This window comes from Silene latifolia, chromosome X (genome assembly GCF_048544455.1).
Source record: "Silene latifolia isolate original U9 population chromosome X, ASM4854445v1, whole genome shotgun sequence".
Lineage (NCBI taxonomy): Eukaryota > Viridiplantae > Streptophyta > Magnoliopsida > Caryophyllales > Caryophyllaceae > Silene > Silene latifolia.
In genome coordinates this window covers 173,700,460-173,715,637 of record NC_133537.1, presented here as the reverse complement: position 1 = coordinate 173,715,637, position 15,178 = coordinate 173,700,460, and positions in this window count along the sequence as shown.

Genomic DNA, 15,178 nt, shown 5'->3' with positions numbered 1-15,178 from the left:
GCACATTTAGTCCCCTACTTGAACCTATTTTGCATACTATTATAACATTCCATAGCCATTTTATCCGTCAATTCCTTCCTATTTTGCTTTGCTAGTGCATTTCGTATGTTTTGTAGGAAAGAAGATAATTAGGCAGAAATTCCCGTCTCCCGTGCACATTTGGAAGCTTATTGATGATATTGGATGGACTAGTGTGAAAGAGGAGGCAAGAACGAAGACCGAGAACACAAGAATAAGGAGCATGCAAAAGGAGGAAAAGCAAGGGCCATTCTGAGGAACAATCCGAGCGGATTAGGCAGAAGACGCTCGTCTCCCCCTCTCACAATCCAAGCGTTCCGAGCAGAAGACGCTCATCTCCTCACCTCACAATCCGAGCGTCTCCCTCCCTGATCCGAGCTGATGATGACGACACTAGCGCGATATGCTCATCTCCTTGAAAGACTTGCATTTCTCCACATTAAAACTTAGCATTATTATTTACTAATTTATCCTTACTTAACCTAGTAATACACTACTATAAATACCCCATTTGTAATAATCAAGATAGGGGGTTCCCACAATAGAAATTTATCTTAGATTAGATTAGGAGTAGATTAGAATAGACTAATCTCAATCATTCCACAAAATTACACATTAATCTTTCCTTAATTATTGTTCAAGTTTATTATTATTGGGTAATTGAAGATTATTGGTTTATTATTGGAGAATTGACAACTCTTCATCAATCAATCAAGTTCTCTTCTTTTATTCTTTGCTTTATCATTTAGATCATCTCAAGTTTGGTATAATTCATTTACCCTTTACTCTTTCTTGTTTATTTCCTCAATCTTCTTATCATGCTTATACTTGTTGTAATGATTGACACCATAAATGACATGTTTCCCATGATAATGAGTGAGTAGTCTTTTAGCTAGGATTAATGGGAATTTAAGGGAAACAAACATGGGGAATGATTCATGCTTAATCCTTATATGTTTTTCATAATTAATTTGCTTACTTGTTGTGATTTCAACTTATGCACATGTTATGTTTGATGAAATGCTAAGCCTATGAATCCTTGCATTTCTTACCCATCACCTATCTTTTCAATGAGACTTGTAAGACATAAACCAACTCGAGTCTCATTAGACCATGCATATATAGTTGAATAGCAAGGATTAATTCGACTTGTAGGTGTTGTACAATCTAATCGATTCGGCTCCGGGACCCAAACCTTCTTAGGGATTGTAAGACATACACCAACTCGATCCCATCACAATAATAAGTACTTGCTATTTAATTGAGAACATGTTTGTATGATCAACTCCCATGAATCCCATATGACCCCATGACATCCTATTATCCTTTATTATTTGCCTACACCTTTTTATTACTTGTTTTACTTTATTGCTTCCATTAGTTTAGAACACAACTACAAACCCCAACAATTGTGACACTAGCACAAATTGAGATAGATAGACTTAGAACCCAAAGCACACCATCCCATGGATCGACCTCGACTTAACCACTAACTAGTTGTTTGTTGAGAATATAAATGTGTTTGATTAGGAGACCCGACGACAATCTCACCCATCAGTGACATGATTAGTGAATGTGATATGTGACTTTGTGAACATTTTATCTTCTTAGGTGTTGATTCAAATGTCAACAACACAGAGGGTAGTGTGACGCCTCATGTCGGTCGTGGTGAGGTTCCTTGCTCTAATGTTGGTTCTGGTCATGATGGTGAGGGTTCTACTCATGTCTTAACAACCCCTAAAATGCCATCTATTTCCACACCTACTACTTTGGTAACTTACAAACCGGGTGGCAGTGAGGAATGGATAAGTAGGATTGAAGAGAAGTTTACACCCGTGGTTGGCTAAACATTTGTGGACTTAAAGTCAGTGATGTTGTTCTATAAAATTTATGCTATTGCTTGTGGGTTTGAAGCAAGGAAGTCTTCAACTAAGAGGTTTAAAGATGGTATTATTCGAACAAAATGCATGGTTTGCCATCGTGAAGGTTTTAATAAGAGGAAAAGACGTCCTCCCCAAGCTGATGCAAAAACAACAACCGTTGAAACTGGTGACAAAACAAAAGCTGGTGCAATAAGTGGAAATAGAAAAATAACTGCTAAAACCGGTACGAAAAAGGGTGGAGGTGCAAATGATGAGGCTGAGAGTTCCAATAAGCAAAGAGGTACAAGAATAACCAAAATTAAAAGGTGGGGTAGTGAATCAATGATCAAATTCATGTTCAATTAAAACATGTACAAGATTGAAAAATTCCGTGAGGGTCACAATCCCCCACTGACCTTGGTCAAAAATAGGGAAATTGAGAAACTTGCAGAAAATATAAGTAATCTGAACGAATATCATAAGCAATTGATTATCCATAATTCGATATTGAATGTCGGGGCTAGTTTAACATACAACTTATGCAAGGAGCAAGCAGAGGGTTTCGAAAATGTGGGAGCTTCCCTTATGCAATTCAAGAATTTCCAACGGAATGTAAAGTGTCTACTTAACGGTAGGGATGGACAGATGTTCGTCTCTCATTTAGAAACCCTCAGAGAAACAAGAAGGGTTGGTATTTGCATATGAAACAGTTGCTGACAATGCTTTGATAAGAATTTTTTTGAAAAATGCGGATTCCATCAGATGTTACGCATTGCTTGGTGATGCAATTTCATTCGATCCAACTTATAGAACGAACAAATATAACATGAAAATCGCGCCTTTCACTGGCATTGACAATCATAAAAAGTCAATAACATTTGGATGCGTGCTTTTAGAGCATGAAGACGATGATTCATTTATTTGGGCATTTCAGCAGTTTTTGAAAGCAATGGGTGGTAAAGAACCCAATTACATCATTAGTGACCAAGACCCCGGAATAATAAATGCAGTTCAAGATGTGTTTGGAATATCTTACTTTTGTGAAACTAGTTATTTATTTGGTGAATCTAGGAACATTATTCGTGAATCTTGTTATTTATTTGGTGCTCTGTAAGCGGCATCTTCAATTTGGTTTAGTTTTTGAATGCTAGAGGTTATACTGTGAAACTAGTAGGTAATATTGTGAAACCTGGACCTCATTATGTGAAACGTGGCGCTCAAATTTGTGAAATCATTTAGTTATTTTGTTGGTGAATCTAGGGACTTTATTCGTGAATTTAAGGACTGGTTTTGTGAATTTTGTTATTAAAAAACGATCTTGACAATATATAATGTGATTTTGTGACTTGCAGCCGTGTTCAAAAAAGTAAGACATCGCTTTTGCATGTGGCACATTATGAAGAAAGTAACCGACAAGGTTGGGAGCACAATTTGCAAAGAGACTAATTTCTTAAGCCGTCTGATCAATGTTGTCTGGAGCGAGGACTTGGAGCCTGAGGAATTTGAAGAGAATTGGGCTAAGGTCATTAGCGAGTTCTCGTTAGAAGGAAATAAATGGTTGACTGGCAAGTTTGCCGAACGAGACAAGTGGATACCCGCTTATTTCAGGAATGTGCCAATGGGCAACATTTTAAAAACTACACAAAGATCAGAGAGTTCGAATAGCTTCTTCAAGAGATTTGAAAATAAATATGGGACTCTCGTAGAATTTTGGATGAGATTTGGGAGTGCCATGGACCAACAAAGGCACAATCTAAAGCTTCTTGAAGCACAGAGCGACAACTCAATGCCTGAAACCCTATTCGGGTCAAACTGGGAGGCCAATGCAGTGTAGGTTTATACACATGAAGTGTTCTTCGAGTTCCAAAAGGAGGTTAAGTTTTCGGTAAATGCGTGTAGTGTTTGTGGATACACCCCACCAGATCCAGTAACTAACTTCGAAGTTTCAATTGTTAAGGACGCAAACAAGCGAAAGAGATATGAAGTTGAGTACAATAGGAGAACAATGGATGTCCGTTGTACATGTAAATTGTTTAAAAGGAAAGGTATTTTATGCAACCACATCATTTGGATTTGCTCGGGAAAGTTTAAGGAAATACCTGAGAAATACATTTTGCGTACGTGGGGTAAGAATGCACTCAGAAACCCGGTTTATGATTTGAATGGAAATCTGCTGGAAAACTACGATCCTACTGGTAATAGTAAATTTGGTATGTCTCGGGTGTGGTCTGAGATTTATGCAACTGTTGGTGGGCTGAAAAGAAAAGAAGAGTCAGATATGAGAGAGTTTGCCAAGCCAATTAAAGAATTCCGAGAGAAGTTGGAGCCAAACCCAAAGCCTTTGACCAAGGAACAAGAATTGGAGGTCCTTCTCAACTGCAAGGCCCAAAAGAAGTCAAGATCTTACCACCTAAAGTCTCTAAAAACAAAGGTAGTGGTAAAAGGTTGGTGAGCAGCAAAAATAAGGCAATTATGAAGGCAAAAAAACCGAAAAGGTTGTGTGCTAAGTGTAAACGCATGTCACACCACGATAAAAGAAATTGTCCAAATAAGTTTGTAGAGCATCCTCCTGAGAATTAAGTATGTATTATTCTACTCTTGTCTTTTATTTTTATTATTACTTGAAAACTCAACTACTTTTTTTTTGGTCTCATATTAGTTATGTCCTTATAATATTTGTCTACTATTTTTTTTTTTAAAAAGTATCTAATTCAAGGTTTGATTCTTCGCATAGGGAGACACATCGGAAGAAAGGGAAGAAGCGGAAGAAGTCGAGAATGAAGATTGATGTAAAGGAGTATTCTTAAGCAACGAGAATAGAGATGACGATTGAAGAAGACAAGTTTTAACAACGTTTTATTTTTGTTTTGAACTTGAGCATTTGGTTAGACATTTGGTTTTTACGTTGGTCAGTTGGTTTTGTTTAGCAAAGGAGTATTCTTTTACTAGGTGATTTTGTGATTCCTAGACCTTATTGTGCGAACCTTGAAGATGATTTTGTGAATTGGACATGAATGGTTGATATTTTGATTTAATAATTTTTTTTTCTTAATTTGTGAATCCTGGAACTTATTACGTGAAACTGGAACATGAAATTGTGAAACTTTGTCATAAATAGTTGATCTTCACTTAAGAAGTTTGTAGTTCTAATTTTGTGAATCCTGGAACTTATTATGTGAAACTGGAACATGAAATTGTGAAACTTTGTCATTAATAGTTGATCTTCACTTAAGAAGTTTGTATTTCTAATTTTGTGAATCCTGGAACTTATTATGTGAAACTGGAACATGAAATTGTGAAACTTGGTCATGAATAGTTGATCTTCACTTATGATGTTTCTTTTACTCAATGTTGTGAATCCTGGAACTTATCTTGTGAAACTGGAACATAAAATTGTGAAACTTGGACCTGAATGGTTGAAATCGTTTCGTAGACTTTTAATTTCTTGTAGCATTACATTCTCGGCTACTCATATACACAACTCTTCAAAGAGCGTTATACGAGATCATATACAAGACTAAAGAGCCTGCTGAAGCAACGGACCTCCGTCATTGAACACAAATCCATCTGAGAAAGATCATTTGCTTGCAAAAAGACTTTCACGTCATCAATGAAACACCTATACCATCAAAAACAAGTAACAATAAACTTATTTACAAAATGTTCACCCAAGTTATGAAAAAATGGAGTTTGCATCAATTTGAAGTCAGGGAAGTGTACCGTTTTAGTATTTTTGTCCCAATTAAGAAGTTTCAACTTTATCTTCTTTAGATATTCCGACAATTTTTGCAAAAGAAATTTTCATACAGAAAGAGACACAAAATAGGTCATTCAGTCCAAGTAAGTATACTAATGAAACTATTCCATTTGAGATTTGATGAACGCATGAGACACAAAAGAATTATGGGATTGGGTACTTGCTTTCGGTCAGAGAAGAACTATTGCAAAAGGGGATCAAAACAGGATCAAATATGAAATTTTCCTACTCAATGAAACCAATCTAAAACACTAGGCCCTGCTCAGCATGATACCATATGAATCAAGTAGCTATGTAACATCACCGTAGACTCATAGAGGTGTGCTTGATATATTTAAGATGTAGCAATGGCAAGCTAGGAGGCAAAACCCGTCAATTTATACCAGCAAAAACAAAAATATTCACTAACTTACCTCAAAATATTCACTGTTGGTCCATAAACCTTCATTGTCCAACACATCCAACCGTGTCAGCACAACACTCCACAATCAAAACTACAAAAAAAAAATTATGAGTAAAAGAAACATCTTAAGTGAAGATCAACTATTCATGACCAAGTTTCACAATTTCATGTTCCAGTTTCACAAGATAAGTTCCAGGATTCACAAATTAAGATAAAGAAATTTATTAAATTCAAATATCAACTATTCATGTACAATTCACATAATCACCTTCAAGGTTCACACAATAAGGTCTAGGAATCACAAAATCACCAAGTAAAAGAATACTCGTTTGCTAAACAAACCCAACTGACCAACGTAAAAACCAAACGTCAACCCAAGTGAAACTAAACCATTTGAGATTTGATGAACGCCTGAGACACAAAAGCATTATGGGATTGGGTACTTGCTTTTGGTCAGAGAGAGACTATTCAGGTCCAAGTTTCAACCATACAGGTCCAGTTTCAACCACTCAACCTTGTATGATAAAAACACAAATATAGCCTAAAAAACGAAGATACATGGTTACATACCATGTTGTTTGTTGAGGGACTTGAAGGTTGACAAGTCTGTTCATGTGCATCAACCGCAAAAATTCAAATGCAGATGAACCACCCAGAACAGATGAAACATGGTACAACTGCAACATGAAAAAGTCAATAAAAGATAAAAATATATTTAGGTTATATTTTTAAAAGACAAAAGATAAATACTAAAATATTTTGGGAAAAAATCATAAAATCTCTATGGTTGTGTGGTTGTCAGGATCCGCACGTAAATTGGTACTTGAGTCGAGGATGAAATTTAGTTTTTTCTTTAAATCGCAAACGCAAGCCCACAAATGTTGACACTTATCGGTATACATATGGATAAAAACCTGCAATAGACAAACCAATAAACAATACACATGAACGAAAATAAATAAAGAAGAAAATAAATAGTAGAAGAGGGATCTTTCACCTTTTGGATATTGCTACCATCAAATGGAATGTAATTAGACTTCAGGTATTGACCCCAACTAGCTGGGTTGCGCTCGAGATTAACAGTCTGCATGTGACAAAAGTAGGACTAATTTCATAAACCAGAGCAACATTAAGAAAGCCAATACTTGAATATCAACATCTAAAGGATTTGAAACTGACATATACTGTCGTGGGCAAGTAGAGGACATATGATCTACCTAGTGTGGACTTAACTCCAAACATATCAATCACCTACAAAATCATATTTGTTAAGAAAAAGAGACATTGAGTGAACAAAATGAAACAAGAGAAGAAAAAGAAAAGGAAAATGATACTTAGGCTACTTACCCGATCCATAACAAAGCCACGTGGTCCAAGGGTCTGCAAAGCATCTCTTGTGACTTCCATCCACGGAGTGGACACCATAGCGTCACTTAATTATTGAGGAAATACAACTAGTCATTATATCTCTCACAATATAACTTTTTCTTAAAAAAACAATTTAAAAAATCAAAGCAAAATCATTACAATTTAGTTTTCCTCAATTTGGATCTTCAAACATAATCCAACAATTGCTGGTCATTGTAAGGTAGTGGTCGAGAGCCACTGCCATAATACGAAAATATAAGATTATTTAATCAACTAAAGTATTGAATAATGTAAGGAAAAAGCGGAGAAAAACATGGTAGATTATTAAAAGAAGAAGGTTGTTACAGCGGTACACGACTCCATTCTAGTGCATATTTTTTCACTCTATCTCTTAATAGGTTCTTATCACATGTAATTAGGGGTGTAAACGAACAGAGCCAGCTCGTAGAGCCCTCAAACTCGGCTCGGTCAAAGCTCGGCTCAAGCTCGTTCAAATATGAACCCGAGCCGAACCCGATCCTCACTTTGAAATTCCGAGACCGAGCCCGAGTTCACTAGAGTTCGGCTCGAGATCGGCTCGAGATGAGCTCGGATCACTTTTGTTATAGTCTAATAACACCGTGAAGGGTAAACGTTTCCTAATACGAAGTAATAAAATATCATTAAGTAGAAGACGTAATTTCTGAAGACATAATTACACTGATTCACCCACCGAAGTCTATACCAATAACTTGGTCGCCCATCATAATTAAGAGTCATGACCATTTTCCATTGGCTGTTGGAACGGTGGTATACTCCGCATTGATTTTGTTCACCTTTACCCATATTTTCAATTTACTTCAAATTTTCATCATTTTTTGCAGTAAACTTTGTCTCTTCATTTCCACGGTTTCTTGACCTATATAATTCCTTTCCAATTCATCACTCATACCAATTTTTTTTTAGTCACAAAGGAAGAGAGCTTGACAAGGTTATTATTGTACCAGATGTTTAGAAGTAAGGTCGTAATCATTCTAACTTTTTTTTCTTATGTTTTTAATGTCATATGTTATCTTTTATGCTAAAATTATGGCGGGACTATATTACAAAAGGCACAAAACTATGTTAAGAGTTTCTGTAATTTTGTTTTAGATTTGGTGCACTGGTTGCAAACTGATATGGGATTGCTGATAATACAAAGTTGCAGAGGGGAAGTTTTATTGGAAAGTCTGAATCTTGCAAACGAGATAATGGATACGTAGAAAGGAATGAATAAAGGATGCTGAATCTTTTTTAGTATTAGTTGTATGCCTTGTACTTTTATTTGTATTGGTCTACTGGATGTAATTTATCTATTTAAGTAGAACAATTTCAAAGTAATCCATCTATTTAAGGTAATTAATTGTCAGTTCAAATCTAAAACTAACTAGCAAAGATTAAAAAAAATGGTAGTGTAACAGAGCCCGAGCTCGAGCTCGAGCCCAAACAAATTTATTTGAGCCGAGCTCGAGCCTTACTTTTGGAGGCTCGTCGAGCTACGATCCGAACTCGAGCTTGCGTTTTTTTATACGAGCCGAGCCCGAGCCTAGGTGAGTTCGGTATCAGATCGGCTTGTTTACACCCCTACATGTAATAATGTGATGGCACACCCTCAATGCAAAACACTTGAGCTGATTTTCCTAGAAATGGAAAAAGGAGAATAATAATGTGTTGCAAAAGTAATCTTACAGTATTTATGGTTATTGGACCATCTCTTTTGTTTCCTTTGTAATTCTCCAATATGTTCAATAAATAGAGGCCATTATCAATTTCATCAGAATTCAGATTGATTTTGGGATAAACACCTCGGGCATCATCCAAATAATACTTGTCACTGCTGGCAACATAGGTTTAAGAAGCCAGATGACCCTGTCTTTCTGTATGAACAAAAGAGAAATTAGTCTTTCTTATCACATGTATGAACGAAACTTATTTTGTGAAACTTGTAAGGTCCTAGACTCTCAAGACAGACACTAGCTAGGATTCATGTGAACCAGAAATTTGGAATCGACTTTGTGGAAGTAGGACAATAAGCTACAAGAGCAAGAATTCAGTCCAAGTAGCAGAGTCTAATTTCACAATTTCACACCCCAGGTTCACAAAATAAGATATAAGATTCACAAAATAAAGCCCTACTTTCACAAAGTTAACTCAAAATGTTACAAACCTGCATTGTAAGATTCACAAATTATAAGTCCTATAATTTCTAAATAAACAAACAGCTCGAGAATAGGATGATAGTGTTGGAGTATGTGTCCTCGACAATAGTGCGATCACATTATTGAAACTCATAATAAGAATACAAAAAGGGATGATTCATTTTATACGTCAACTGATCAACATTAATCGGTAATGATTGGCTTACTAGAGTTTGACATTACTGTCGTTTGATGGTGGTGATCAGTTGATCTCTTAAGGTCACAGCTAAAGGACGATTCTCTTAATAGATAAATTAATTAATTGTATGCTAATACGGATGAATTAATTCCTTAAAAATTGAATAATTTACATTTGTGAGTGAGAATATGAATCTTATTGTAATTAGATTAAATAAGATTCGTTTTAGTAATTAAAATATTATATTACTGAAACTTTGTTTATGAAACGATTAAATTAAGAATGATCAGTTAATTATAATTACAATTTGTTGTAGATTATATTAACATGGACCATTTTTATACACTTGTAATCATGAATTACTAGTCAATTGTTATATATAATTGTATTAATATATTTAATGATATTTTATTGTTAAATATACATTAATATTATTGATAACATGTTACATGTTACATGTCACACATTATATGACAAAATGACAAATTACAAAAATAAAATGAATTCCATTTTATATGAATGGACCGAAATATTGGGTGATGAAGGTGATGGTTAAATGTTTTTAAATTGTTTAAAAAACATGATGATAACCTACTCTTACAAGTGTAATACCTAAACATTATGGGTAAGACAAAAAGGGAAAAGTTGAAGGCCAAGCATTGTCCTTCCCTCTCTCCTCCACCCCGGTTTTCCTTTTCCTCGTTAGAGGATTTTTGTTCTTAATTCTTGTCATTCCACTCACTAGAAAATATATGATATTTTTTCTTCTCCCTAAAAACAGGTTTTTAGAAAATAATTGTTCAAAATCTAATTATTTAGATTACTATTGTAGTAATAGAAATAACAATAAGATTATTTTAAGGTCTCTAATTATATATATCTAGTTAATATATTAATTATATTTAAGGGGTTGTCTTGGTACAATTAAGAGGAGGTTGTCACACTATTGAGACAAGGAGGATCATCCATTTATTTTGAGCTCAAGAACAAGTAATAAAGGTGTTCATACTTGTGCTCTTAAAACCGTTTTTAATATTGTAAGAAATAGTTTCTTTACTTATCTATTTATATATTATTATGCATGCATAAGATCATCATCTAAATCAATGAGTAATTAGATATAAAATTAAAGAGTTTAATTTGAGGGTTAATGAATTCTTTCAAGTGGTATCATGAGCATAGGTTGTTTCATGCATAATCGGCTTAGTTTTTCCAACTAAATTAAAACTTGTAATTTGTGATTTATATGATTAAGTCACGAAAATTTTTGCATGTCATATATTCTGGTCCTAAAATGAAGTTAGGTCATTTTGATGATTTATGGTAATTTTTGGCTCATTTTAATGATTTTTAGTAATTTTATTACATTTTCATGTATAAAATGGTATTTAAGATGCTAAAAATAGTTAAACTTTGTTTCTGAACTTGAATTTTTTATATGACCTCACATGCATATTTTACTTATTGAATGTAAAAGTTCGTATAAATTTGATTTATTTTGCATGATTTAGGATTTTTATGAGATAAAAATGAGATAAATTGAGGTGAAAAGGTTAAAATTAGAAAGCTTCGAAACATGCTATGAAATTTTAATATATTGTAACATGCACATTTTATTCACTGTGTGTAAAATTTTAGATGAACTTGATTTATTTTGCTTGATTTATGAATTTTTAGTGTAAAAATGACATAAATAGTAACCATTTTAGCATAAATAGCTAAAACAAATTAAATGGCATGAGAAAATTATTTTAGGTTGATTTATTATCCCACATTTCAGATCTAAAGTTGGAACATTGATTAGATTAATTTTCATATGTTTTAGATATTTTATAAGATAAAACCGATAAATTGCAACTATATTTTTCTTGAAATAAATTCGAAAATTTTAACCTTGATTTTTGACATTATGAGTGTCATGTAATTATTCCAGAATGTTCAAAAATTTAAAATTCAAATTTTAAAATTATTGTAATTTAATTTGGATTTATTCATAAAAAGTTATGATATTAAGGTGAAAAATGAGCATAATTGATAAATCAAGTTGAATTATTGTCAAAAATTGAGTAATTACTAATTTCTGAGTCCTAAAATGATAGAATAATTAACTTGGACTAAAATTAGATTTTAGTATTATTTTGTGATTTTAATAAGTTGCGAATATCCATGAAACCGGATTATATTTAAGATATAAGTTTAAATAGGGCGATTTGGCACATATCATGGCATGTTACATACATATATTAATTCTGCATTTTTTATTTATGATTGTCATATTTTATTTATGTAATTTTGAATTATGTAATTTTATCTTAGTATGGTCTTAGTCTTAATCGATATTACCCTTAATGAAAGGGAATATTGATTCGGTTGTAATTTAATGTTATCTCATATCACTTTTATTTCATTTGTATTAGATTTTATTTTACAAATGTATAATAGGAATAGCTATATATTTTTATTATTATTTTGTAATTCCGGAGTTTCCTAAAGACGGATCCATTCGGAAAGAAGTTCCGATCAAGACGGTGTTTCCTTGGGAGGCGTATCACTTGAAGTTCAAGGGACCATTGGAGTTGGTTTCCGAATTTGTAATATAATATTAGATTTTCTATTTTAGGAAGGCCATACTAGAAAAATTTATTTATTGCTTTGCATTTTTTTATATGTTACATGCATTGCCAAATCGCCATTAACATCACATGCATTTATATATATATATATATATATATATATATATATATATATATATATATTTATATATATATATATATATATATATATATATATATATATATATATATTTATATATATATATATATATATATATCGTTTTTCGACCGTGTCGATTATAATTATCGTAGTTCCCTAATAAAGTTCACATAAAAAATGATAGATAATAAATCGACAAGACCTCTCACATATTTAAAATTGAGATTAGCCTTTCCAAATATTAGGACCCATGAATCCCTTTGACATTTGGGGTAGATTCGGTTTCTTGTGGTACTTTCATTTTTCATCGGGTAAGTGGGGTAATAACTAGTTATTACACGCGAAATTTGGTTGGTCTCAACGGGACATGAAGACTAGTCTTATGTTCCGAGGCTAGAGATGAACTTAACGTAATTTCATCGACCGAGAGTTCTAATTGTAGAATCTGTTAAAGAGTTAACCCACCGAGTTATATTAGTGAGGGATGTATCGGTTTCCCGTGCCCAAGTTAATATGGATTTTGATCTCGGAATCATTTATATAATTGGGTGGAGTTCATTATATAAATGGTAAAACATGCTAAAATGTTTTCATTATTTACGATGAATGTTGTTTTTTCCCATTATTTTATTGATTTATATTGTTCTTTATTATCGCTCCTATTTATATATGATATCAATTCGATTGTAACACAAGTCTCCGCTAAAACATTATTACTAACGACAAATAGAATCTCTTTCTAAATTCTCAAATGAACCGTATCATAGGTTGTGGACTAGATCCATAGGAATCGTTCTATTCCATAGAACTCGATAGGAATCGTCCTATGCAAATATAAGATTAGCATCTTAAAATTCCTTACATACCTATGATTTCTTATGAAGAATATAAATAGAAGTAGTACTTGTTGAAAATATGTTTTGATAATATCTTCTATGCATCCATGGTTCAAAAAATCTTATTGCTCAACCTAAACACTTGTTATCAAGCACTTAAGTTGTTAAGAACATGACAATGTAAGATTGGTAAATTAATTTGTTAGAAATTTTTATTAACCAAATACCACAATAAAGGTAACCCTTGTGAAGGATTAACTAGGAATTTATATGAAATAAGTCTTCATCAAATGGAAATTCTTAAAGTTAGTGGGAGCAATAAGAAGCAAGTACCTATCTTAATTGTTAAGGATAGATCTAGACTCGAAAGAGAAAGTGTTAGACACTAAATTAGATACAAATTAAACCCCAAATAAGTAAAGATCAAGGAAGTTGGTTGTGTGACTCCAACATATTCCTTCTTGAATATCAATGACATTGACATTGCATTCTTGTAAATTATCACGTCATGAGTATTTGATACAAATATGTGAATTATGTTATAAATTGCCACATTTCATGATTATGAAATATGGCAAAAGGATGTCAAAACCACCTTTCTAAATGGGTATTTAGAGGAGGATGTGTTCATAACACAATCCGAGGGTTTTGTAAATCCTTAGAATAATAACATTGAATAATCGTACGACGACTAGCAAGAATAAGTTCAGAAATTTGCATGAATGGAACTAGGGTAGTTGTCATTTCAGCCATGATATAAGGGTTGTAGTGTACTCATTTTAGTTTTGTATTTAGAAATGTACCTCAATAATTGTTATGATGTACACCAACTCTAAATAAGAATATAATTCATGTTTTTGTATGAAACCATACAAATCAAGGTAATTATATTCAAACTAAAATAAATGTCATATATATATACATATATATATATATATATATTATAAGACTCAAGTTGGTTACCCTAATCATTTCTCAATTCTTGATTGAAAATTGCATTTAGAAACTAGTTTTGACTAGTGTCCCAAACCATTTGATTGGGAATCTCTTGGTGTGTACGAATCTTATATTCAAAGCAAGATTAATTCATGACTTCTTTCTAGAGAAGGATTATGAATAGAGCAAGATATTCGCCCTATTTACACTTTGAAGTGTATGGTCGAATACAATTTAAATCAGAAAAGGTTATTACATCTTCATCTCTTCTACCAATGATCTAGGTAGATACTTGGTATCCACTTAATGAGGTAACAAGAGAGATTCTTTGAACAAGTTCAATGAATGTTTAAAATTATCAAAACCTTGAGATTATAAAACCAAAGTATTAGTACTTTGTTAAAATAGGGAACAATAAAGTGAAGACTTTTATATACACCAAAAATAGTGTGATATGGTATCACAAGTTCACCTTCATAATATTAGAAAGTGACAAAGAATCCTATACGATATGTGTCGATACCCAGTATCTGCACCTTCCAAAAACCACCCGATGATGATCGGACTATACCGTGTTTTTTATATGCGTGCGTGGATTGGCTATACATGAGACGGTTTAATGCAGTACTCAGATATGAAAAATGATTTCCAAAGTTTTCTAACTTCATTTGCATTAAAATACACTATTTAGAGTTAAAACCGTCTTCGGACCCAAAACCGACTCAAAAACCCGCAACTTGAGTCAACCCGAGTTAACCCAAATCTCGAATGTCGAAAATAATGCCATGAATATCCTTTTCATGTCATTTCCATTAAAATGTCATTTCCATTAAAATGACCCTAATTAGAGTCAAAACCGACACCGAGCCAAAAACCGACTCAAAATTCAAATCCCGACTCATACGGGTCAAACCCGAGCCAAGGACACAAA